This window comes from Fukomys damarensis, unplaced genomic scaffold (assembly GCF_012274545.1).
Source record: "Fukomys damarensis isolate Sample0158 unplaced genomic scaffold, DMR_v1.0_HiC HiC_scaffold_30, whole genome shotgun sequence".
NCBI classification, from domain to species: domain Eukaryota; kingdom Metazoa; phylum Chordata; class Mammalia; order Rodentia; family Bathyergidae; genus Fukomys; species Fukomys damarensis.
Window position 1 is genome coordinate 38,885,713 of NW_022900942.1, and position 24,741 is coordinate 38,910,453.

The following is a 24,741-nucleotide window of genomic DNA, read 5'->3' on the forward strand; positions in this document are numbered from 1 at the left end:
GAAAGATAGAGGACTGCAAGAAAGAGAAGAAAACAGAGAAAGGAAGCCTGAGGGAGAGAGAGAGGGGGGGAGAGAGAGAGAGAGAGAGAGAGACATTGAACTTAGGTAGAGATAGCATGATTGGCCTATCTCCTCTTTGTATCCCTGTCTGCAAAGATGGATGCAGTAGAAACTGTCAAGCCCACAAAGAAGCTTGCTTGGTAAGACTGGAAAAGGTATCCCATAAAGGGACATGTGAGGCCTTCATTTTCCATTTACTTCTTGGACTTCTCCAAGAGATGGAAAGATCATTGCCTACACAGGAGGTTCAGGATAGAGTCAGGAACACCCACTGCTCCAGATGTCAGGGTTCTCTATCCCTGCATCTTTCCTTGGATAAATCTGAAGGCAATGATTTGGAGGATATTGGCATTGTATCCATGGAATCAACTAAACAGTCCCGTAACCTCCAAATATATTGACATTTTTTGGTTCTGTTTACTTTTGCATGTTTTATTGCTTATTCCCACAACCAGATGCCTTCAGGGCAGGCATTTTTGAGTGAGCATGATGTGTGAACCCAGTAGACCTTAATAAAGTCAAGTTAAAATTCTGGGCCAATATCTGTGAACAGCTCCTGTGGTCAGTATGCATGGAGGAAAGTCAGAGGTTGGAGGGATCCATCCAAATAAACACTGGACATTACTAGAGGAAAACCTTGCAGATAATTAGGCACCTGTTTACAGTCTGACAAGCAAAAAGGATATGAAGGTCTTGCATTTGAGGAACTTAGAGTCCTCTTCCAAAGACTAAGGTGGTGGTGGGGGGCAGGGTCATCTCAAGGACATCAATGAAGACTTGCCCATAAGCAGGTCAACAAAGGAAGAGTCAGGAGGTTAGCCTTGGCTAGGAACCAGAAGTTTACCCAAATAATTTCCAGAAAGCTGAAATGCCTCTGTTGATCATGTCAGATGATGGTGCTTCTGAATATTTCTTACCTTTGAGAAAAGCAGAGGACACTTAATCTACTAGGCTTGGAGTGGCTTCCAGAAGGCTCTTGCTTGTTCAGAGACATTTGCCCCTATGCTAGATGGCCCCAGTTGATTATTCTTCTTACTTTTTCTCACTGATCCCATTTATTCCTGTACATTTCTAATTGCTTGTTTTACACATACTTAAATGAGAAGAGCTATGTAGAAGCTCTTAGCATCCTTGTCAACAGCCCAACTCTTAGTCATCTCTCAGCTAGGTTGAAAGTCACTTATGAAAAATGTGCCGGTTTTCACACACCAAGTAGGGATTCTACTGTGCATTTTTTTTATTATAGTATTATGATGATTACACTTAGAAGTGTCAGCTCAATTTGCTTGGGAGATCGCTAGGGGATTAGTAAAGCATATTTCTGGGTGTGTCTGGGTGAGTCTTGGAGGGATGACTTTGGGTACCACAGATGGACCCTTCCTCTCTTGTGCCATTCCCTTATTCTGCCTCCTGGTTACCATGAACTAAGCAGCTTTATTCCACTACACCTTTTCACCATGATGTTCTTGCCTTAGAGCCAGCTAACGATGGACTGAACCCCCTGAAAGAGTGAGCCAGGTTAAACCTCTTCTCCTTTAATTGTAGATGTCAGGTATTATGCCCCATTCATGAGAAAGCTAACTAATACAATACATACCACTCTGAACACAACATAGAACCTGCTCAATGGTCTGCCCTAATCACCAGCCTGTGTTCACGTAGGGTGGAGGCTGGGTCTCAGGGATTTATTTGATGTATAGATGTGTGTGAGTGGAAGAAGGAGATCCATCTCCCCATAGAGCAAAGCACTTCCCTCAATGTTGGGACCAAAGGCTGACTTCTGGGTGAGTGGGCATATGGAGATACCTCGTTCTTCTTTGCTCCAACCTAGCTTGTTTCTTCATTATCACCCACCCATCCACTCCTCCTTCACCTTGTCTTTGATACTTTCCACATTTCTCTTCTTTACCAATCTTCTACCAGGCTTGGCGACAACGTCTTCTACAGAGCATTGGCACTCTCACCTTCAATCTCTCCCCTCCTCTGATCCTTGATGCCCTTTTCACATTCTGTGGTTTCAGGGAGATGTATCTTTGGGGGTGGGCAAATTATTCCACCCATGACAGCTGGATTACTGATTGAAAGTGGCAATGCTGGTATGTGGTCAGGCCCACAAGACTCAAGACAACAGCTTGGGGGAGATGACTAGGGTTGGAGGGACAGAAGTGGTTGGGTTTTCTGAAGGAGGAGAAAGTGGAGGGCAGGGTTTTAGGGATTGCTTGAAGCAAGGCTCTAAGAAAAGTAAGGAGGGGGGGATCCGCTGCTGTGTGAGCCAGAACCGGAAGTAGCTTCTGCTGAACCTAGCACCCAGAGAGGTGCATCCACAGCCCAGAGCTCTTGCTGGGGCACTTTGCAGTAAGTGACAAGAGATAGGCCTCCCTCCTAGAAACCTCACATTTTCCAGGAAGGTTCTTTGCTGTTCTCACGTTGGCCCTGCCCACTCTGATTCCTGAGAGGAATCCACATAAGAGCAGACAGGGGTAAAGGCAAATGGCCCTGTCACACATCCCAGTCAGCTACTTGAGAAGAAAATGAGAGAGGAGGCAATGCTAGGCTTTGTGAAACATGGAGGCGGGCCTGTACACAAACATCGGCTCATACAAATAAACCAAACCTGGCCAAAAATAACAGAAAAGGCGACAGATGCTTCCAATTAAAATGTCAGCATCTCCTGAGAAGCCGAGTTCTCACGTGGTATGGGTGCTTGGGGGCCGAGGAGTACTGCAAGGGACCACATATGGAAATCTGTTTGCATTATACCACGTCCCAGATGCCACGGAAGACACTGGCCTGAACTTGCAATTAACACGTTAGCTGTTTCTGGGGTGCGGTGCATGGATGCAGGGAAAAATCGGGAAGTTGTGAAACAGAGTGGTTGCTCCCACTGAGTCCTATAGGAAGTGAGGGACCCAGGAGCATTCAAAAGAATATTACTCTGTGGGCTTCCTCATCTCCCTCTTCTTTCTTTTGCCTCCATTTCCTGACGTTCTTCAACATTATTATGAAAGGAAACCAACCTTCATGGATTACAGGCAGCCTTAGTGGGAGCCCTCCCTTTCCCCTTGGTGTTGTGATGAGGGGAGCTTCAACACTGACAGCAACAACCACTCCAAGCCTAATAGATTGTGTGTCCTGCTTTTCTCAAAGGTAAGATACATTAAAAAAATACCATACGGATACTGTATGAGGTGAGCAGCATACATAGCCACAACTTCCCCTATCCCACTGTGCTCCTAAACTCTTCATAAAATTATTCCTTTCCCATTTGCTTTGCTGCTTACTAATAGTAGTGCCTTATTACCCTTTCCTACTAGGGTAGTATTGTTTTTTATTTGACAGACTTTCTCCTGGTTAGTCAACTACTATGGAAATCAAACAAGAAGGTAAGGAAATGGCAGATGAGCAGAAAGAAAAGGAACCAACATCATTCTTCCCAAAGTAGCATTGTTTCATCAACCCAACAGAGAGTATGTGTGTTTGAAAGGTTGCTTTATTCTGAGAAATGCATCTCCTTTTATTTTTAATATCACTGTTACAATAAGATCCACATATGATAGCTAAAGAACGGAAATGTCAATAGAAAGGAAAACAATTGGAAAATTAATGAACTGAATCCTCATTTGTGTTTCTGTAGGGAAAGATAATACTTCATTGGTTTTATAAGCTCCTAGATTGAGTCGCTAGTACAGTAGCTAGGCCAGTGCTGCTTGGTCTGGGTGCCCACTGGGCAATGCAAGAGGTGAAACTCAAATAATTTTATGTGAACTCAAACACATTTTCATCTCGTAATGGTCACTATTACTAATCAGATAAGAGATAGACCTATCTGAATAAAACAAACATGATTAGTTTTGACAACAGAAGCTTAAACAGGATGTTAATTAGCAGCCATAGAGATGGGAAGGTTCTGGATGGGAACAATTACACAGACAAACCCACAGTATGGCTACAATGTGCCAGGGTCCCATCCCTTACCATATGGCTGCAGTCTGGCAAATGGCTTGTTGGCAATTCATTACCACATCGCTTGGAACTCAGGAGCAAATCGTTTATGATTAGCCAATTCATTATGCTATCCTTGGTAGCTCAAGGGGACCCTGAGGGCTTGCCTCCCCCATCATGTTATTTTAAGGACATATGACAAGGAAGAAATAGCCCTCCTTTTCCCAGCTGTCTCAAAGTACTATTTGTTGGAAAGTGTGCTGGAATCTAGATAGAATCTCTCAAAAGAAAATAAACATGATTAAAAAAAAAAACCCTCTCTATGCTCAGGAATTGTAGCCACAGCTGGAGCTATTAGAACATTCCAGAGATGAAAACAAAGATTTCCTCCTCTTTCCCTTCCATCCTTTTGAGGATGTGTCCTCAGAAAGACACATCAGCCAACCTGTAAGTGTATTTTAGCTATAGCAAGAGTGTGATCGGAATGAACTGAGGACTAAAGCCCACTAGACCAAGAGACAATAAGGAGAGGATCAGGAAGGGGCTTTGCTCCTAACTAACTTTAGTAAGTCAGCCTGATCCTGGCTTCTCAGCCTCAGAACCTACAAAGTGGATATAATCTTTCTGTCTTATTTACTAGTGATGTAGGGAGCACAGTATCTTGAGGAAAGTGACCTTTAGGGGAAAAATTACCCTGAATCTAAGAAGCTGATTAAACCAAAGCACATCAGCATGCGAAGTTTCAGAGAAATTTATTTTCAACTTATTGATACAGATGGGCAAGAAAGAAAGGGGCACAGCCTGTCTCTTTGAGATCCACAATTGATGAGGTTTGCTGCCTCTATCATTTAGGATTTTCTAATATTTCCAAGAGAGAGAGAGAGAGAGAGAGAGAGAATGGAACTTTACATAAAGTAAAAAATGTGGACAGTGGGCTTGAGTATTGACTAATAGGAACTTTTTTTTTTTTTTTTTGGCAAAGACTAAACTCTGACAGAGTAGCTGGAATGCCTGAGAAGCATTACAACAACAAAGGCAAACATCTTAAAATAGAAGAGACAGAAAAAAGAAGGAGAACAGATAAGAATCAAACTGTGAGTTAGTTAAATTAGCATGATTTGCTAAGGATTTGGCTGAGAAGAGACACCGATGAAGGGAAACCATGAACTGCATGGGATGATTCCATCTCGCTTAATATGCCTGAGGTGGAGGGACCTTTGAGCTTGTTCCCTTGAATCCATTGCAGCTGGTACCCCAAGTCTATAAAGCCTGCTTCCAATGATCTGAGGGATGAGATAAGGGTTCCAATCACCTAAAAACATCTACAACACTCACAAGTATGATCATTCTTCGGCATCATCAATTTGACCTAAAAGAAAGATGTGTGCCACATTCAACAGTAATTACACATTTAATTAAGTCTGATTTTGTTTCCTTCTTTGAATTCTTAGGGGCTCTGGGGAATATTTTCCATGGCTCAGGTCTCTGGAAAGTGCTATACAGGGAACATTAAATGATACCATCCTCTTCCTGCAATGAAGAGAGGCATCAAAAAAGAAAAGACTTTTGTAAAATCAAAACAAGACATACAGGCCTTTCCCAGAATCTTATGGTTTGGAAGAGGTCCTGCCTAGAAAATCCAAAGACCTGGATTTCAGTTATGGGTTTGACACTGATTAACGCTGCCACCTTGAACCTGTCAATTAACTTCTTTATGCCTTGGTTCTTTCATCTACAAAGTGACTGTAAGGTAAACTTCATTATGTTGATGAGATGAGCTCTACCAAAATGTTTTCTGCCACATAATCTTACTAATCTTAATGATTGCAGATCAGAGCTGTGCCTCTGCTTTATGAATGTTAAGGAATAGATTTGGGTGTTGTTTAGTTTTATCACACTGGCACTTGTGATTGGTATTATCGTCCATTTTTATGGTATGGGGGGACACAGTGTTCTTGCCTATGGAACAAAATCTAGATATGAGACTGTTCTTATGAGAATGAGGTCTATTTTATGATGCTCTTTGTCTGTTGAGCCCATGCAAACCTAGAATGTGCTAGGTGGCCTGCTGGGCTCTGGTGTCCAATGAGGAGAGACACAGGCTCTTCTCTGCAGGAGCTTAGGTTTTGGTGGGGAGTTAGACCCATAAACAGGTTATTTCAGAATAAGATGGTGTACAAAACAATAGGCCATTCAAGGGTTTCTCAAAGTTGTTTCCCCAAGGATCACCTGCATTGGAAACAACTGGTGAGCTTGTTAAAAGGCATGCTTCTGTTCAACCTCTACCCTTGAATCTGAATCTTAAGGGTGGAATCTGTCTGTTTTTATTAAACCCCATAGGTCTTTCTGCCTGTCACAAAGGTGATTATGGAAAAAGCTCACTATGACAGAAGTACGGCATCCTGCCTTTATGGATCACTCATTTGAACTCTGTGCTCATCCAGGCTTTATAGAAGTAGTATAGGATCTTAGAGCCTATAATTTTCTAGGAGTGATATGATATTGCAGGATATCATATCCAGGAATAAAGGGAAAAAAGATTAGAGCTGATCCTGCATAATGGTTTTCCTCCAGCCAGGACCTGCTGGCTTCTTTCTCTAGTGACTTTTCATTTCCCCAAGGTAGAGTTAGTTGATCCACTAGGGAGAATTAGGTCTGCTGAGACTCTGGAGCCACTCTGGTCTTAGACAGGGGCTGAGCAAACATTAAAAGAATTCCTCGTATCTGTCAGTCTTACTCTGTCAGTTGTGTTCTGGACTCCTTCTCAGCCTTAGTCACTGTCCTGGGGCCTCTATAGCTTTTGCCCTTCTGTGTCTTTGCCAGGGACATACCTTTCACCTGCTGCAAGTGGAGACAGCACTACACTGTCTACTGGTGAGACAGTGTAATGTAGACATTTTTACAGAAAGCACTGAAGCAACACAGCAACATACAGTGGTACCTCGGTTCAAGAACTTAATTCTTTCCACAATTCTGGTTGCAAACTGAACTGGATGAGAACCAAGTAAAAGCTCTCCATTGGGTCAACATCAAACCTAACCATTGAATTTGATTTGTTTCTTGTCCAATTTGGTTTGTGACCAGAATCCTGGAAAGAATTAAGTTTGTGAACTGATGTACCATTGCATATATTTTCTACAGAGATGAATATTTATTTTAAAGATGTGTGTAGGGACTTAGTTAAGTTCACAAAACTGGTAAGTGGCAAATCTAAGTCTCAGATTGAAGTCTTCTTACTCAATTATAGTACATAATAATAAATTGTCTCTCAGCAAGGGGAGCATTCATAGACAGGACACAAGTGGAGAGTTGCTATCTTTTACTGGATGTGTCAGCCCTTGAAATAGGTTCTGACACCTCTGGTGAGCCAGCTTACCAGAATGGAAATGGCCTGGCATTTGGAGTCCCCTCTGCTCCTCTGTGTGATCTTGGGCCAGTGTTAGCTTTTCTGAACCTCAGGTCCTTTATTGGCAAATGGAATAATGAACTCATACTAGAGGATACTGTTGAGTGGATTGTATGAAAGTTTAGGTAATGTTCTTTTTTTGTGTGTGTGGTACTGGAGATCAAACTCAGGACCTTGTACTTGTGAGGCAGGCTGCCGCACCACTGAGCTAAATCCCCGGCCTAGTAATGTTCTTGACTTAATAAACATTACCTTCTTCCCATGTCTTTATTTTCCTTCCTCTGTGCAGATAGCCTACAACCTTTACCTTGTGTCCTCTCACCTCTGCAGTTGAGGTCCCACAGACTGTTGAAAAATGCTTCTGGTTGTGTCATCTGCCTGTGATAGTGACTTGACTTGTGCTTAGTGCATAGTAGTGGACCTGTACCCCTACTTTATCACAGCACCTTGGAAATCCCACCTCTTTCCGAAAACCAGATAGAACATGGTAAAAAGGTAGAGGTGGGTCTATCTTAATTTTGCTAATCTGTTTCCTTCCATCTTTGTCCCTTCCCACTGTGTTCCTTATCCAAGCACAGAGGAACATGTTGGAATAAGGACTGTGCAGTGGTTCCAGCTGCTGTGCTCTTTTCTGAGGAGCTGAAAACCTGGACACACCTACTAGAGACTACAGACCCTTGTGCCTCAGGGTAAAGCCAGGATTTCATGCCAGAAAGTATTTTATAGCAAGCTAGCGTGCCAGAGAGACCCAAGCGCTCCTTGGGGTGGGTTCACGTACAGGGCAAGTGGCCAGGAGGAATGATTATTCCTACAAAGGGTAATCTTTCTCACACACTGTGTTCTTTCCCTGCATGCCCTCTTTCTAAAAAATAATAAGTAGTCAATTATTATCAATTTATTTGCTGCTTCTTATAATTACATTATCCATGATTAACTCACTGGAGTCTAATTTGACCCTGGAGTTACTTTGTAGGAGAGATCCATCATTGGGCACGATGGGATTCTTGTGAGTATAGCCTCACTCTTTTGGGCTCAGGGAGCTCAATTATTGCATACGGAGAGGGACAAAGAAGAGGATGAGAAATGGCAGGCGCCTCACTCTCACTGAGTTACAAAGTCCCTCTACACTCATTATTTCATTTGATACTTATACTAGCTGTATGGGGTTGCTAGGACAATGGTTATCTTCTCCAGTCTACACACTGGGAAGTGGACCCAGGTCAGACCAAAACCTGGTGCCCACGATGGGATTAAAATCCACATGGACATCCTGCTGATTCCTCCCCACAACATCCTGCACCACCAAGGAGATGATGATGAGTTTAATGAAGTTCATTTTAGTAGTACAGATGCTTCTCAATGTCATAAGTTGAAAGACTTTAAGTCAAAGTACATTTAATATACCCAAGTTACCCAATATTCTAGTTTAGCTTCACCTCAGGAGACAGAGGTGGGGGGAGGAAGAGACAGAGAGAGAGAGAGAGAGAGAGAGAGAGAGAGAGAGAGAGAGGGAAAGAGAGAGGAAGGGGGAAAAAAAGGAAAAAAGATGTATTGTGTTTGTTAAGGAAGGAACTAATTCAAAGGGGGAGTGAGAGAGAGAGAGAGAGAGAGAGAGAGAGAGAGAGAGAGAGAGAGAGAGAGGGAAAGAGAGAGGAAGGGGGAAAAAAAGGAAAAAAGATGTATTGTGTTTGTTAAGGAAGGAACTAATTCAAAGGGGGAGACCAGGTGAGAGAATGAGCCTGCTTAGGAGTCAAGAGGAGCTGAAACCTGAGCTGATACAGAGTGTTAAATTAGATTTGAAACTCTTCTGCACTGGGAGTGGAGATGGGGAGATGAAGATAGAAGTGTGAGCTTTTTGCACGTTTCTTGCCAGTTCCATCTCCTGTGAACCATGGTGTTTGGAACAGGCAGCAGCTACCCCATCCAGCTGGGCTGCTTTCTGTCACCTCCAGGCACAGGCCTCCTGGCTCAGGGTATCGAGCAACTTCTCTCTGCCCTTCCCAGGTGCTTCTCTCTCTCTCCACTTCCCAGCATCAGTCACTGACCACATACGGGCTTCTCCAGCTGTTCCCGGGGGTGATTATAGAAGTAAATACAGAAATGCACTTGGGCAGTTATTTTCTTTGTCACTGATGGATTTGATTGATAAATCTTTTAGAAAACTTGAACAGTTATATCATGTTATAGTCATAAAATAAAGCATATTTGGCAATCTCTGTTTATGGAAAAATTTTTCTGGGCCTTAGACAAGAACAGACTTACATATTGTTTTTAAAGCACAGAGTCTTCTTAAGATCTCACTTTTAGTGCCTTTCCAAAGGCATAACCTCCTGAGCCAGTGAAAGGAACATTTTTAGTGAGTCAGGGCCTCTTCTCTTCCCTACAATTCTTTAAATGCTACCTTTACCTTCAACTTTCCTTCCTAATAGAGGATTTGCAGAGGCCTTTAAAGACTGATCCAGATTGCAATAGAAACTTTCTTAAGTTTTCAATTCACTGGACTGTTTTCTCTGGGGACAGGCCCATCTTCTAAATATTCTTTGTGTCCCGCAGACTGGCTAGTGGCTGCCCTGCCCTGCTTGCTAAACTATCCCATGGCAGGACTCTTGACGATGCTGAGGCTTGTTTTAGAATTTTCCTTTTCCTTTTGGGGATCCCTTCTTGTCACTCTGTGGGTCTATGTAACATGCTAACTGTGAGGCCAGGCCCTACCATGGAAGCAAGGCATACATCAAGGTTGAAATAAATTTTGTTGAGGAGTCTCAGAAATACAGAGAGGCTGTCTCTGATTGTCTTGTTCTCTTGCTCCACTTCTCTCTGTTGCTATGCTTTATTATTCTGCATTGGACATAGGACTGATCACTTGTACTTGATATGGTGTCTGTTTGTCTCCTCAATTAAAAGTGACCTCAGTGGGAACAGAGATGTTTTCTGTTTTGAACCTGTCATCTCTACTGCCTTAGTCAAGGCCTTGTACTTAGGAGCAGCTCTATACACACTTGTTAAATTGTTGGGTAAATGTGGCTATCAAGACAATTCCTGCGAGGGTCCAAGAAGCAGTGAGGTGTAATAAGGAGAAAGCAGAACTTGGAGCTAAGAAATCCAGCATCCTCTTCTGCCATGAATTATAAACTACTCACTATCCACCATGCACTTCACTCCCACCTTGGTCAGGTGTGCTGGCTCCTGGACTGCTTGCACGCTGACATCTGTTGGAAGTTCGGAGGGAAGGGAAGTGTAGAATGTGGGCTTTGTTGATATTGGTTATGGCTTTATGTTCTTGTTCTGCCACTTACTTGGTGACCTTGGAAGTGCAAAACTCAATAGCTCAGATGGAAAGATGGATACAGGAAGATTTGGTTTTACAACTTGCCTACCTATTCTCTTCTTCATGGTGTCTGGATGGTTCTTCTGATACCATTACTCTGGAGAAATAAGTACAGGATGCTGACAAGTTACGTCCCCTTTCTAATTTGCCAGGACTTGAATTTAAATATGACTATGTGATGCACAGAACATTTGTCTGAGATGCTTCCTTTCCTTTCTGTAGACATGATTAGTGGGGAAGCGGCTCTCCATGTAGGTGATCAAAAATGCAGTTTGATGTTCTCATTTAGTCCTTAGACATTAGCTTTATTGGGCCAACTTAAATCTCATCAAAGCCTCATCAGAACAGCCATTGGCCGCTGTGCTCAAATATTTTATCAAAGTCCTCATCAGGTGCCTAATGTGTGCAGACAAAAACTAGATATGAAGCATGGGGGAACTTAAAGTTAAGGAAATACACTCAGAGTCTGTAATTATTTAAGCTCTAAGGGTGAGCTGCTTATAGAATAATGGTTCCAAATAGTCTTCAGAGTCAAAATGCTTAGATCAAGTCCTGGCCCTGCCCTTGTCTGGCTGGGATATCACAAGGTTTAATTAATATACATAAACATTCAGACCAGTGCTTGACAAAGACAGTAAATGTTAGCAGATACTGTTATTGTTATTGGCGCTGTCATCATAAGCTATACGAGTATGGACTATGGATAATTCAGTTCTTTGTGTTAACAATGTCTTCATTCATAAAATGAAGATAATATATCCTGTGTTCTCAGATGACTTGGGCACCTTCACCTCACTCCACTCATTTTATTCATTATTTTGGGGCTTCACATAAATTTTCTGAAAAAATCAAGTTGCAAATCACTAGGCCTTATGGTCTAAGGCCCATTGTCAATGCTGAGTGAAAAATATGTAAGGACCATAAATGATGGAATGAAGGATCGCAGAGGAGGCTGCTACAAGCCTGAGAATATTTTTCTGCAAGAACTGAGGTGGAAAGTTAAAATAGGCTATTTCTACCAGTTGATAAAGTTATAATTCCAAAAGAGTTGGGAGTGTGGAGCATCAGTTCTAGGGAGAACCAGCACTTGTGGGAGAAAATGCTTCAAGTCCCAAGTCAGACATGTTCCTGGGGTAACGGAGGGCGAAAGGGTCACCTCAGGGCTTCAAGTATAATGGTCTCAGGTTGCAATCAGAACAAAGTGTGAAACAACAACTGGCAACCTATTGGCTCTACTGAGGAAACCATTACTGCATCCTCTTTGTGGAATGGAACTGAAAGCAGAGTACAGAGAAAGCAAGCTGTTGCCCATTGGCACATGTGTTACTGACTGGCAATCACTATAAGCTATTGACCAACTGGACACTCCTCCTTTTTCCTTAGCAACAGAAACCCAGCTTTTTAATAGGGCACACCGTTGATTGAATTACAGAAAACTATTTCAAACCTCCCTTGGTTAAGGATTTGCAGTAAAGAAGTTTTAGAGGTGTACAAACAGCTCACAGGAACCATTTTGCTCTGGTCTCCCTACTTCTTCCTGCTTCCTATTTGGGTGGCTTGGAGCTGCAGTGATCATGTCAAATCAGGAAGTCACCTTGGAGCTGGAACCCATGTGACTAGAGATGGCAGAATAGAAAAGCCAAAGAGCTTGAATCCTGGGGACAACTCAGAGCTGCCACAGTAACCCTGTACCTCTGACTTCCAGACATTTTAAGTGTGAGAAGCACATGCTTATCGTATTTCAGCCACTTGATATTCCTGGGCTTACCCTGAGCCATGGAATGACCTGGTAAGGGAGGGCTGGCAGGAGTCCAGGGGGTCCTTGGCTGCCTTGCTTGGCAGTGCTTCTCCCATGATCCCACGGCTCCCGTGCACCGGACTGTCTGTGTGTGTGTGCATGAGCAGAAATCCAAAGCCAAAGTAATTTTCAAATCTGTCAGCTCTGTTCTCCTATAGACCTCTGCTTCCCACTGCCTTCTCATTTCCACCAGAGGCAGCTGGTGATTAACTTTTCCTTTCCTTTTCCCCTTTTCTGAAATTGTTTACTATATCAAACAAAGTCCACTGCCAAGAAGATTATAATGCTAATATTTTGCTGAGTTTAATTTTATTTTAATTAAAGAAATCAAACATTACAGGTACAATTGAGTCTTCTTTATATTCTCATTGAGCTTCTTTTGCTTCCTTTGAAAACTCATTTTTCTGGAACTTGTGTTCTTCAGCGTATTTTTGTGCTTTCACTCTGCATGTGTTTTAAACCACAAGCAACTGATAACATTTTTTTTTTGGTGTGTATTTTAAATAAGTGTGTAAATGGTATATTAATATGGTTTGATTTCTCACAATCAGTCTAGGTTTTCAAAGACCATCTTTTTTGGTATGCACATCCAGTTCACTAAAGCTCATTTCATCTTTTCCATTGCACTGTTGGTTATATAGATTGTTTTCTAGCTTTTGCTATTGCAAATAATGCAATATAAAAATAAATTTATACCAATAAACTTAATGAGAAAAAATTATAATAGAATTTTCCCTCTTTAGAGGATTTAAACTTGTAAAAAATAAAAATAAATTTACATGTTAGTGGAGTGTTTATCTGGGGTAAGTACTCTGACATAAAATAAGTTGTCCCAGGGCATGTGTATCTTCACTATTCAGAGATACTTCCCAATCACATTGTAAGGGACTTAATATAATTTGCATGCCCTTTAGTTTGATAGTCCCTATTTCTCACAAAAATTTGTCATTGTTAGAACTCTTAATTTTGTCAATGGCATAGGTCGAAAAGGCATTTTTTTTTTGCTTTAATTGGCATTTCCCTGATTATGAACAAGGTAGGGCAATTTTTCAGATCTTTGTAAGTCATCTTGATTTCCATTTCTGTGAACTGCTTGTTTTTATATTTTGCACATTTTGTGTTGGGGCTTATGTCTTACTTGTGGTAGTTTCTTCATCATTCCCATTTATTTAATCTTTTATTGGCTGAAGAGAGTGCAAACATCCTTCAAATCTCTCTTATCCTTCAGCTTTGTTCATGGTATCTCTGGCCACATAGAAATTTGAAATTTTAAAACAGTGAAATGTGTTCATCTTTTCCATTTGTGTTTTTTGAGTCTTAAGAATTCTTTCCTATCAGATATTTAAAATATTTTTTGAATTTTCTTCTAATATTTTAGAAGCTTAATGATATTTTTAAACCTTAGGTTTTAAGCATTTTGGAATTTATTCACAATAATTTGCAATATTTTATATGTGAAATAAAGTGCTAATGTTAATTTTCCTGATACAGAGAACCAATTTTTGTGAAATTATGTGTCAAACACCCAATACTTGCTGTACTTATTTGTAATCACCCCATCATGTACCTAAAATGCCTGGGCTTCTTTCTGGACTTTCTGGTTTATTCCATTGGTCTTTTTATTGCAACACTTCTACAATACTATTTTCTTGTATTTTAAAGTCTATGGTGTAAGTTCATCTTCCTTTCATTCTATCTCAAAATTCTTTTGACTGCTTTTGGCCCTTTTTATAAGAATTTTGGTTGATCTTTTAATAAACCTCTCTCCTCCTAACTCCTTCAGGAAAGACTTTTCCTCCATCCTGTCCTTCGCAAAGGCCATTGCCCTCACAGATCTAGGCTCCTGCTCTGACTCCGCTATCAAATGTCCATCTATTTTTAGATAACTCCCCAGAACTCTCTCTGTGTTAGTTTCCTCAGCTGCCAAAAGTCTGTTTTGCCTCCTGAGCTGATCAGATTCAATCAGGGTATGAGAATTCTTTAAAACATTCAAAATCATAGTCTCAGGATGGCCTAAAACAGTATGAAATTAGAACTGTCAACCCCCAAATTTCTCTACTTCTCCTTTTCTCCTTTTTCCCGAACTTCCAATGTTGACCGGTGAAGGTGTTCTGTATGGAGGATAGAATGGGTTATTAGGCAACTTGGACTTACTTATAAGGATTGGATAATTGGATTCCATTTCATGCTCTTATTTGGCAACCTATTTGGTAAGGTGATCAAACTTTTTGAATTTTGATTTTTCACCAAGGGCATAATAATTCCTTCCCCTAAACAGGGTTGTGAAATTAAAAAAAATACCTTTAATAAAAGTGCTTGGAAAATGTGAGACCTTGTAAGAATCATGGGTTTGTGAACATTTACATGAGAAAAATGACTTGCAGAAGGCAGTGATATTCAATGTATAAAAGCTCCTTTATTTTTACCTCCTAAGTAGAGGAATGTAGGAGAACAAAATCCATTTTGTCTCCAAGTATGGTTGACCCAGTGCAATGTATGCACATTTTTCTAGTAGATGTAGAAATTCCCTTTCCTAAATAACATTTCCTTTAGGCTCTGCAGCCCAGAAGTGTGGTAGAAGTGGCTGAGCGGTTCATGACATCTGTCTAGACGAAGCAGCAGTGCTAGCCTTATGCAGAGGGTCACAGTTGACCTGTGACAGTGAGAACCTTGGGGATGCAGGTTTGGGAACAAATCTGTCTTTGTCCCTCCTTGCTGATTGCAGACCAGCATGATTGGTCTCAAAGTGTGGTCCATCACTTGAAAGTTGCAGCCACTATTCAGTTATGATGAATACTGAGGTCAGTTCTGATGTCATGTGAAAGTGCCTCCTCTGGAGTGAACATATGGCTCTATCCTGCATCTTTCTAACTCTGTTAGTGAAACAGGGTTAGACCTGGAACATCTCTCACCCCTGTGCCAGGATCTGAGGTGGGTTTGGGTCAAATGAAATCCATGGGCCAGATAATACAACACTATAACCCACTCATTTAATCTACTGTAGAAGGTACCTTTCCTTGGTAGTTAAGTTCTTGCCCTTTCCTTAATTTTATTGAATAGGAATGTTTATCTGTTTTTTAGCCACTTCCATGGCCAAATGGATGCTCTACTCTTTTTTTTTCTCATTGAGTTTATTTGTACATTTTAGATATACAGTACAGCTACATTCATCATTGGGCTCTTGTACCTTTACATGACAGGTCTTGGTTCTCATTTTTTATCCATATCCCTGCCCTCCCTTCACCCCCTCCTCCCTTCCCTATTTACAAAATTTTTATTTCCATTTTTTTGTTTTCTCAGATTTTTTCTTTTCCCTTATTTCCTTTCCCCTACCCTTCCCACTTCCCCTATACCTTTAGCCCTTTTCTTCCTATTACACATTGTCAATTATACCATCAGGTTCTTATTTACAACTATAGTTTTTCACACCAGAGAAACTATTCAGTATTTATACATGTGTGACTTATTTATTTCACTTAAGAACATAACCTCAATATGTCCACTCTTTTAACCACCAGTAGTTACTGGAAGGTGTTTGAGTCCTTTGAAGATATTATCACAACTACCTACCCGGCCCTCTTGCTCTTCTAGTAGCCCCTGTGGATTGAAAAGATCCATGGATTTCTGACTTGGGTTTGAATCCTTGTTCATAAAATTCATAATCTTTCTGTTTATAACTCTGGAGTTCCCACCATTTCTGGCCCAGTCTCAATCTCCTACCCCATCTTACCCCTGATTATTCTTGCTCCTATGTTTATGGATCTGGAAGGATTCCTACACCTTCTCCAAGCCATTTGTTGTTGAGCCTTACACTGTAGATGAACCACATGATTCTTCCTGCTGATTCTTCAAATTTGAGTGTAGGACCAGACTTTGAAATCATTCTATCATGTTTCATTCCAAACAGACTATAGCTGTTGTTCTTTATTTTTTTCATATGCAAACATGGGGCTTAGAAATCAGTGTTCTAGTCATAGTTGTGTTGTCTGCTTGGGTTCTCTTTCATGAATGAAGGACATATTATCCTAGTTATTGAGAGTTGTTCTTGGCAAGAAGAAAGTAGACTAGGTTACTTTTTTGTTGTTATGCTGAAAGTAGTTGAAAGTTGTAGGTACCAGTGTAAGATGTAGGGTCGAAGGCGTTAGTGTTTGGCTATTGGTGAAAGTTAACTCAGCCCCCCAAGTGAATTCCTCCATTTTTAGTATTTAAAAAAATGTCTTTAGCCTGAATTTTGTCAGAAGCAAAAGTAGTAAAATGCCACTAAAGTACTTATAAATCCACTACACACAGTTATGAAAGATAATCGTCATACTAGAATGGGATAAAAATACAACTTCATTTGTCTCCTTTACCCTCCCAGTGGATAATCAATAATCACTGCTACTTCATTAATTCTTCTGCATTAAGAAAAACTAAGTTGAATGCAAAATAATAATGGCAACAGCACAGTGATAATTTTAATAAAGACAATCTGCTATACTTATTTAGCATGGCCAAGGCACTTTCTAATCTTTTGTCTGAGCTCCAGGTTCTCAGTATTTTCATAAGAAAATAGGAGAAAGAGTTGAGCTTTATCTGCTTGGTTTGACAGCTGAGGAAAACATGGCCTCGCCTGAGTCTAAATTTCTCTTGTTTTGGTTGGGGGTTGGGGGGTTGGGGATTGGTCTCCAAATCTATCTGCGATAGCTCATTGCTTCTGGCAGTTCAAGTTACCCAACAGGAGCAAATTCTATCTCCAAGTCTTATGCTGCAAACCTAGGGCTACTAAAAATAGTTATTTTATGCACTGACAGAAAAATAAAGTCATCGAAGAATTGTTCATTAAAGTTAGTATAGAAAAAAGTAGACTAGAAAGAAAAGAAGACTGTATCATATCTAGAAGTGGATTCCCAATGGTGACCTGTCTATTAGGATTTGTGATTCTGGCTGTGATAATCCCCCAAACCAGTGTGAGAGGATGTGTGTGTGTGTGTGTGTGTGTGTGTGCACATGCGTGCACGTGTGTGCATGAGCATGTGAATGTGTGTGTTTGTTTTCCTTTTTCTTTTCCTTTCTGAGGCCTTATTTATGCTTTTTGGGAGAAATTTCTGGGAACTTTTTACATAATGGCTTCTGTGAAATGACATCACCAACATCAGTGATGCTTGCCCCTCCCCACTAAGGAAGTTTGAGAGATGGTGTCTTGAGAACCCAGTAAATTCTGGTAGCCCTCAGCACTGGCAAGTTGGTCCAGAGGAGAAAAACTTTACCTCTTTAGAGCCTTGGTACCAGTGACTTGTTGCTTTAACCATGAGGACATATTGTTGGCACTAGAATTTACAGCACATAGGGCAGAATGATTCATTATTCAGAGCCATTGATAAATCAGTTTTCCCTGCTCTGTGATTGATGTGTGAATTCCTATTAAGAATTTCCCCACAATAAAAAAAAAGAATTTCCCCAGCAAGAACTTTTTTTAACACTATGCATTTTCCTAATAGCCCAGACTGTGCACTCTCCTATTACATGGTGGAATTGTTGAGAAGTAACATGGTGGAGTTGGGAAGGATCTCATGGCTTCTTCCATCAATGAGAGCCTCATATGACTAATTTTCACCCATGGGATGTGAGGCTAAGGTGAGTAGGAAGTAGCGTCCCATCTGCACTTTCTCCTTCCTAGTCCAGAGCTAGTTGCAGAGGGTCCACTGTGAAACATGGAGGCCGTAGAAGATGGTGAAGCTGCAGACAAGATCCATGTGAACTTCCAAATCATCACTTGGAAAAACATCCACTTGGACCTCATATGAGGGAAAAATGAAGTATTTTGTTAAACTGCAGGGGTTTGGCAGTTATTTATTTTAATAGCTATTGTACTGTAGTTTCCAAGGGAAAGAGAAGAACTAGTATTTCAGACCTGGTCCTAATCCCCTGCCATAGTCTGGGAGACTATTGCCTTCCATCCCCTTCCATAGCAGTTTGCCCTCCTGTGCAGTTTCTCTATGCTCTGTGCAGGTACACAATAGCTGGTCTGCTTGTCAAACAACCAATAAATCTGCACTTGGAACTAAAGTAGTTTTCATCAGAAAGTGACCTTAAGATAACATTTACATTGCTGAAGAAGTTATTCCAAATCTGAACCAGTGGTATCCCAACTCAGGCCCTCCTGGTGGCTTGAGGCAGGAAAGCTAATGAAGTGTAGAGATTATTAATGGCTCTATCTTCTCTCCTGCCCATCCCCTCTCCTTTTTCAAACTTGTAATTATGTTCAGCAGTGTCAGATCTGTTCATCTATTTTTGACATATAAATAGAACCTATCCCTTTGGAATTTGCAGAGGAAATGTCCATATGATTATGTTAGCTCATGTCTGGAAGCAACCAGAATTGAGCTGGGAAGGCCCTGACTCAAGGGGAAGAAAATCAGCACAGGACCTACCTTTCTCAGGTCAATACAGTTCCTGAATGGCCCCAAGTGACCACTGAGGGAAAAATAATTTTAATTTTTCATGGCATTATAATCGGTGATAGCAGTTGTTTGGAAGACACCAGCACAGCAACAAGTTGTAGAATGTACTCACAATTTTCTTGGTCACAGTGGTCTTACAAACTTCTGTTTTGATGACTTCAAGTAACGATCAAGAAGAAGTCCTGTAAAGATAGTACAGATCAGAAACATTGGGGTTTAAATTACTCTTGCAAGGCAGGTGGTGGCACCACTGAGCTCAATCCCTGGCCCCTTTAAATTGCTGTTTAAAAAAATTTAATAACATTTACTCCTAGTAAAATTATAAATAATACTTCCTTTTTAGGAGAAAACCTCCCAAAAATTGAGAAACAGAACACACAAGTCATCCTTTATTTCTTCATCCAGACATAGGCACTAGCAACCCATGACATTTAGATTGTTTTGTGACTGTATATGCATAGGTGGATATATATGTATAGTAATAGTGTGGTGTGCTATATTGCTGTTTTTAGTTTGGAAAACAGGGACCATACTGCACATACTGTTTTGTGATCTGCTTTTGTCTCATTGAATAAGATTTATGAGTATCTGTTGTCAGTAAAAAGCTTCATTTGTGTACAGACCATTCTAGGATGGTTCACCACGATCCCTGCCCTTACCAGTTTCATCATTGTGTGCAAGCCACTCCCTTGAGTGTGGGCTGGATCTCTGACTTACTTCTAAGCAATAGAATATGCTGAGTTGAACTGTCACTTTTGACAGTTTTTGAGATTAGGTGATGAAAAGTCTCTGGTGTCACACGTGCATACCCTCTTGTTTTCTGGTTTGCTTGTTGTGAGGAAGCCGATGGTCCTACAAAAACTCCCATATGCCAAGAAGTGAAGGAGACCTCTGATCCCAGTTGGAGAGGAACTGAATCCTGCCAACCACCTCTTGAGTAGGCTTGAAAGTAGATCCTTTCTTTCAAGTCAGGTTTCAAGTTAAACCTGGAGATGGCTGTGGTCCCTGCAAATTCCTTCATTGTAGTCTTGTGAGAGAAGTGAAACTGAACTCAGATTCCTGAACTGCAGAAAGTGTCACATAATGTTTGTATTTTTTAAGTTGCTGTTTTTTAGGATAATGGAGCCATAGGTAACCAGTATAAACCACATAGTTTTTTAATTAGCTGTTTAATATTCCCAATGTAAGGCTGTAATTTACTGAATCTTCCATTGTTGCAAATTTTGGCTATTTTATTTGTTTTCCTATTATAAACATTGTTTCAATGAACACTGTAGCTATCTTGCTACACATTCTTCATTCTAAAATAAATTCCTCCAAGTGGAATAGTTATATTTCAAAGGATATGTACCTTTTTTTTTTTTTTTTTTTTGGTATTGGGGATTGAACTCAGGACCTTGCCCTTGTGAGTCAGGCAACAGCACCACTGAGCTAAATCCCCAGCCCCAGATATGTACCTTTTAAGACTTTTGATATGCTATTTCTCAATCATGTCATGATAGGATTGTACCCTTTGATACTCCTGCTTGCTGTAGCTTGGAGTGAAGTTTTGGTTAATTCCAACCACTCCTTTTTGAGTTATGTTTTCAGGGGAACCAGTTAGAAACCAAGACCAAAATTCAAAACAAAAACCTAAGAATGAACACTAAGATTGAATCTTGAGATATACAAGATAACTTGATGTTAAGCAGTTTATTCAAAGTACCTTTTTTTTTTTTTGGTACCAGGGATCGAACTCAGGATCTTGCACTTGTGAGGCAGGTGTTGTGCCACTGAGCTAAATCCCCAGCCCTCAAAGTATTATTTTTTGAAATCAACCTGATGAATGTAATCATCCTGAAATCGTTATTCTTATCTTTCAGTGAGCCCTGAAGTCTGAAACTGTGATGAAGCTTAGAGTCTCTAAGAACTTTAATAGGGACAGCAACAACATTGAATGTGAAGTCAACGTAACAATAGGATATTTAAAAAATTTTAAGTACATGTCAGTTACACCAAGGTTTGTCAATAAATCTAAATTACTAAGGCCAGAGAGACCGAATCAATGGATATTCTTTTGGCAGCATTTTGTGTACATAGATATTACTGCCATTTCCAAACTGCAACCCTCATTGTTGGGGAAGAATAAATATTTTAATGAATGCTATATATTTTAGCAGGCTCTGAACCCTGTGGTTGGTTTAAGCTAAGGGTGCAATTTCAGGCATCTAAATAAGTAAATAAATGAGGAAGAAAATCCATGTTAATTGCAGTAATTTGCGGTACTTTCAAATTCTTAATTAAGAAATAAAATAGGATTCATTAGCCATGCCCACTGTAGATGGCACACATAGATCACCATTATGATCAGACATAAGACCCAAAGCCATTGCCGTAAATGAAATAACAGTGAGAAATCACTAGTGTATTACTAGCCAGAATGTGCAGGCATTCTGGAGCAGAGAGAGCATCACAAAATGCCCGTCCTCCATAAGAGTTCCTCTTCCTGGCCTGGAGATTGCATTATTATAAAATATATCTCCTGGACCTGGATTCCTACCCTTTCCTCCTAATCTTTGGGATGGGCTCTTCCTTTAGATCCCACACAGAATTTCCCTGGGTCTCTGGCAACCCTAGTAGTACCTGCATCTTCTTCTTTTCCCCACCCATCATTCCTAGGTAGTTTTGGTGCCTGGACATCAATTTTGGCTTACTTCATTTTCTTTGCGAGACTCAGTATTCACCTACGAAGGAGTGTAGAGCACAACTTTGCTTATAACCAGAGGCATTCTGACTCATACTGCATTTAGAAAGTTAAGCATTATAGTCAACAAGGGGAAAATATAATTTATCATTTAAAAATCATTTTTGACTAGGACAAATGCTTAACTAGACAGGACACCAGATACTAACTGGAACTGTTCCTGGAAAATCACAATGCTTGATGGTCTAAATGAAAATCCATACAGATTCTCAGGGGAGGGTTGGGGAGGGTGCGGTCACAGGTTTTTTAGGTATGTATAAGAGGGAGCTCTGCTTTGGTCATGAGAGCTGTGGGGGTGACATCAATGTGTATCTGCAAAGGGAGAACACTGATGCATCTGCGTCAATGGCAGAGATGCTGGTGGTTGGGCTTTGGTGAGAACACTAATGCAGACTGTGGGCAGGCATCTATTGGGCCCTTCTTTCTTGCTGTCCTTCCTATTATAGTATTGATGTCCAGGCAGGCATGGGTACTCTAAGGAGAGAGGCATGTGCAGATGTGGGCAGGTAACTGCAGCCACCTCAGTAGTGAGAAGTGTATAGAAAAGAGCAACTTGGAGAAATCTGAATGACTCAGGACAAAGAAAGAAAAGAACAGAAATCATCCATGTCTGATCTCTAAAATCAATGTGGAATCTGGTCTAGGATTAGACAGTAACATGTTTTGAGCAGGTGGGATGGTTATTTGGTATTTCCTATAGACCAGAAGAAAACCAGAAACAAATATTTAAATCTTTTATACCTATTATATTCCCCATAGGAAAGTCATGACAATAGTCTGAGATATGCTTATTCTCAGGGGGTTAAGATATAGATTCCTTGGGGCAAAGGCTTCCTGTCTCTTGAGACAGAAATCTACCCCCTGGTAGCTATACCAAGACAGGCTGGACTCTGCCTGGCTGCGCACTTCTTCTACACCCATCCTAAAGATCCCCATGGAATTCATGGGGGCTAAAATGTGTTCGTGTATTGCAGCGCTCTACTTCTAAAAGGATCCTTTCTTCCTGGTTGCACCTGGACAGGGTTTAGAGCACTGAGGGGCACAGGGTCCTGTTGCTGTGGGTAATATGAATGATTCTCTCCATTCCCTACAAAAACAAGGAGTAGAAAAAAAATCATAATGCCTTCAATTTTGTGAAAATGTGTCATAAAGGAGATAGGGAGATTTTATAATCTCTGAAGTAAGCCAAGGAGAAAGAAATTCACAATGCATCCATAAACACTGAGGCTGAATACCAGACTATGGTAGAAATCCCTCCGTATGACATACTCTCACTGAAGCCACTGTTTCCCGTGCACAAGGTACTCTGACTTGGCTCAGATAATGCATGAGAGAAAGATGCCAAGAAAATAAAACAAAAATGGGGTAAAAGTGGACTGGAGATGTCCAGATCATGAAAAAGACAATGGGAAGTATGCTTTTTTACACAGTGGCAAGAAAGAACCAGGAAGATTCCTTGCCAAAGTTTTTTTAAAGGCCTTAAATGCAATTATGCTTCCACTATTCCATTTGGGAATTGTTACTTATTCTTTCATTTATTAATTTCTTTTAACAAATATTTATAGAGCATTTTTCTTTCCCAGATATAGTATTGTTAGAGATTTGAGGGAAGTCAGTCACAGGTGCACAGAGTTTTAAAAGGGACTTCTACTTTTAATACACTGGTGTTAAGACAGCCTTGCTCACCTCCTTAAATTCATTCCAAAACAATAAGAAAAATGTGAAACAGAAATGCAAAATTCACCTGTGTTGAAGAAGCACTGCCAAAAGCAACAAAGTTCCAACCAAGGGCATGTAGATGCTGAAAGCAATCTGCTGCCAAAGACCTCAAGGAAAGCTGGCAGAGCCCAGTCTGTGAAAAAGAACAGCGACAAAATGGGCTTTTGGGGAACAACTGATCAAAAGGGAATGGGCTGTTTGGAAGAGCATCCCTGGGCCTCATTTGGCTCTTGAGAATAGGGGATGTGGAATAAATAAGAAAACAAGAGACCATCTAAGCATACATGCTGGACAAAAAGGTCAGGGAGGAAAAGTTCTACACTAATCAGTCTTGCGACTGCCAACCCCTTCTTTCTTCTGGAAAGAAGTAAAGGCTAAATCATTTCTGTACATACACGTAACATACACATGTACACACACCACAACCTTATGTTCTGTAGGGCACATCCTGTAAACAAAAAGACTGTGCTCAATGCTGTCGTAGATTGGCTATTTTCCCCCTATAAACTTTCTCCAGAATTCCTAGTTAAGATGGAGTTTATCTCAGTCAAATATGAGCCAGCATGGAAAAGAAACCATCACAGAGAGCTCTACAAAGATAATGTAAAAGAAGAATATAATAATGAGAGAAAACAAGTTAGATAAAGAACATGTACCAAGTTGTTCTGCCATCAGATAAAAGGAATTTATGCCAAGAAAACTATCATAGAACCAACAAATGAAAAACAACAAACCTTAGTGAACAAAATTATTTACATAAAATAAGAGCCCCATGAAGAATTATCAAGACAACTGAAAGGGATGTTTAAAAAAATGAACTAACAGAGAGAGATTGCTCAGCAAGGAGAGGAGAAACAAGAAGTCATCCCCAAAGTTAGGGACCCATGAGAGGCAACAAGAAGTTGAACAGGGTCTTCTCAAACTACAAAAACAAGGTAGGGACAGAATTAATGAAATGAACAAGATAGAGAGAATATACAATTAGAAAGGATTAAGAAAGAATGTGATAGATATGGAAGATAAAATAATTCAATAAACTGTGCATATGCAAGAATAAAGAATTTGAGGGAGAGTACTAGAAAAGTTAGAAAGCATATTTGAATGAATATAATAATGGAATGTTTCCCAGAAATATTCAAATCTACATACAAATAAAAAAACCTACAACAAAATTAAAACAAAAACTATCTCATGAAAAATTGATATAGAAATCTCAAACCTAAAGAACAAACTTTTACTATCCAAACAAAAACCAACACAAACAATTAAACAAAACCAAAGTTAAAATTTCTTTCCAAAGAA

At 40.4% G+C, this 24,741-nt stretch overlaps 1 protein-coding gene across 2 annotated transcripts in view; it reads right to left on the reverse strand.

Annotated features, from left to right (window-relative positions):
• Slc14a2 (solute carrier family 14 member 2) overlaps window positions 1-24,741 on the reverse strand; it is a 445,750-nt gene that overhangs the window by 163,911 nt on the left and 257,098 nt on the right. For both annotated transcript variants that reach the window (XM_010616575.3, XM_010616574.3), the window contains exon 3: window positions 19,090-19,159. The gene's annotated coding sequence lies outside the window, so the exon portion shown is untranslated. The remainder of the gene's footprint in view (window positions 1-19,089; window positions 19,160-24,741) is intronic.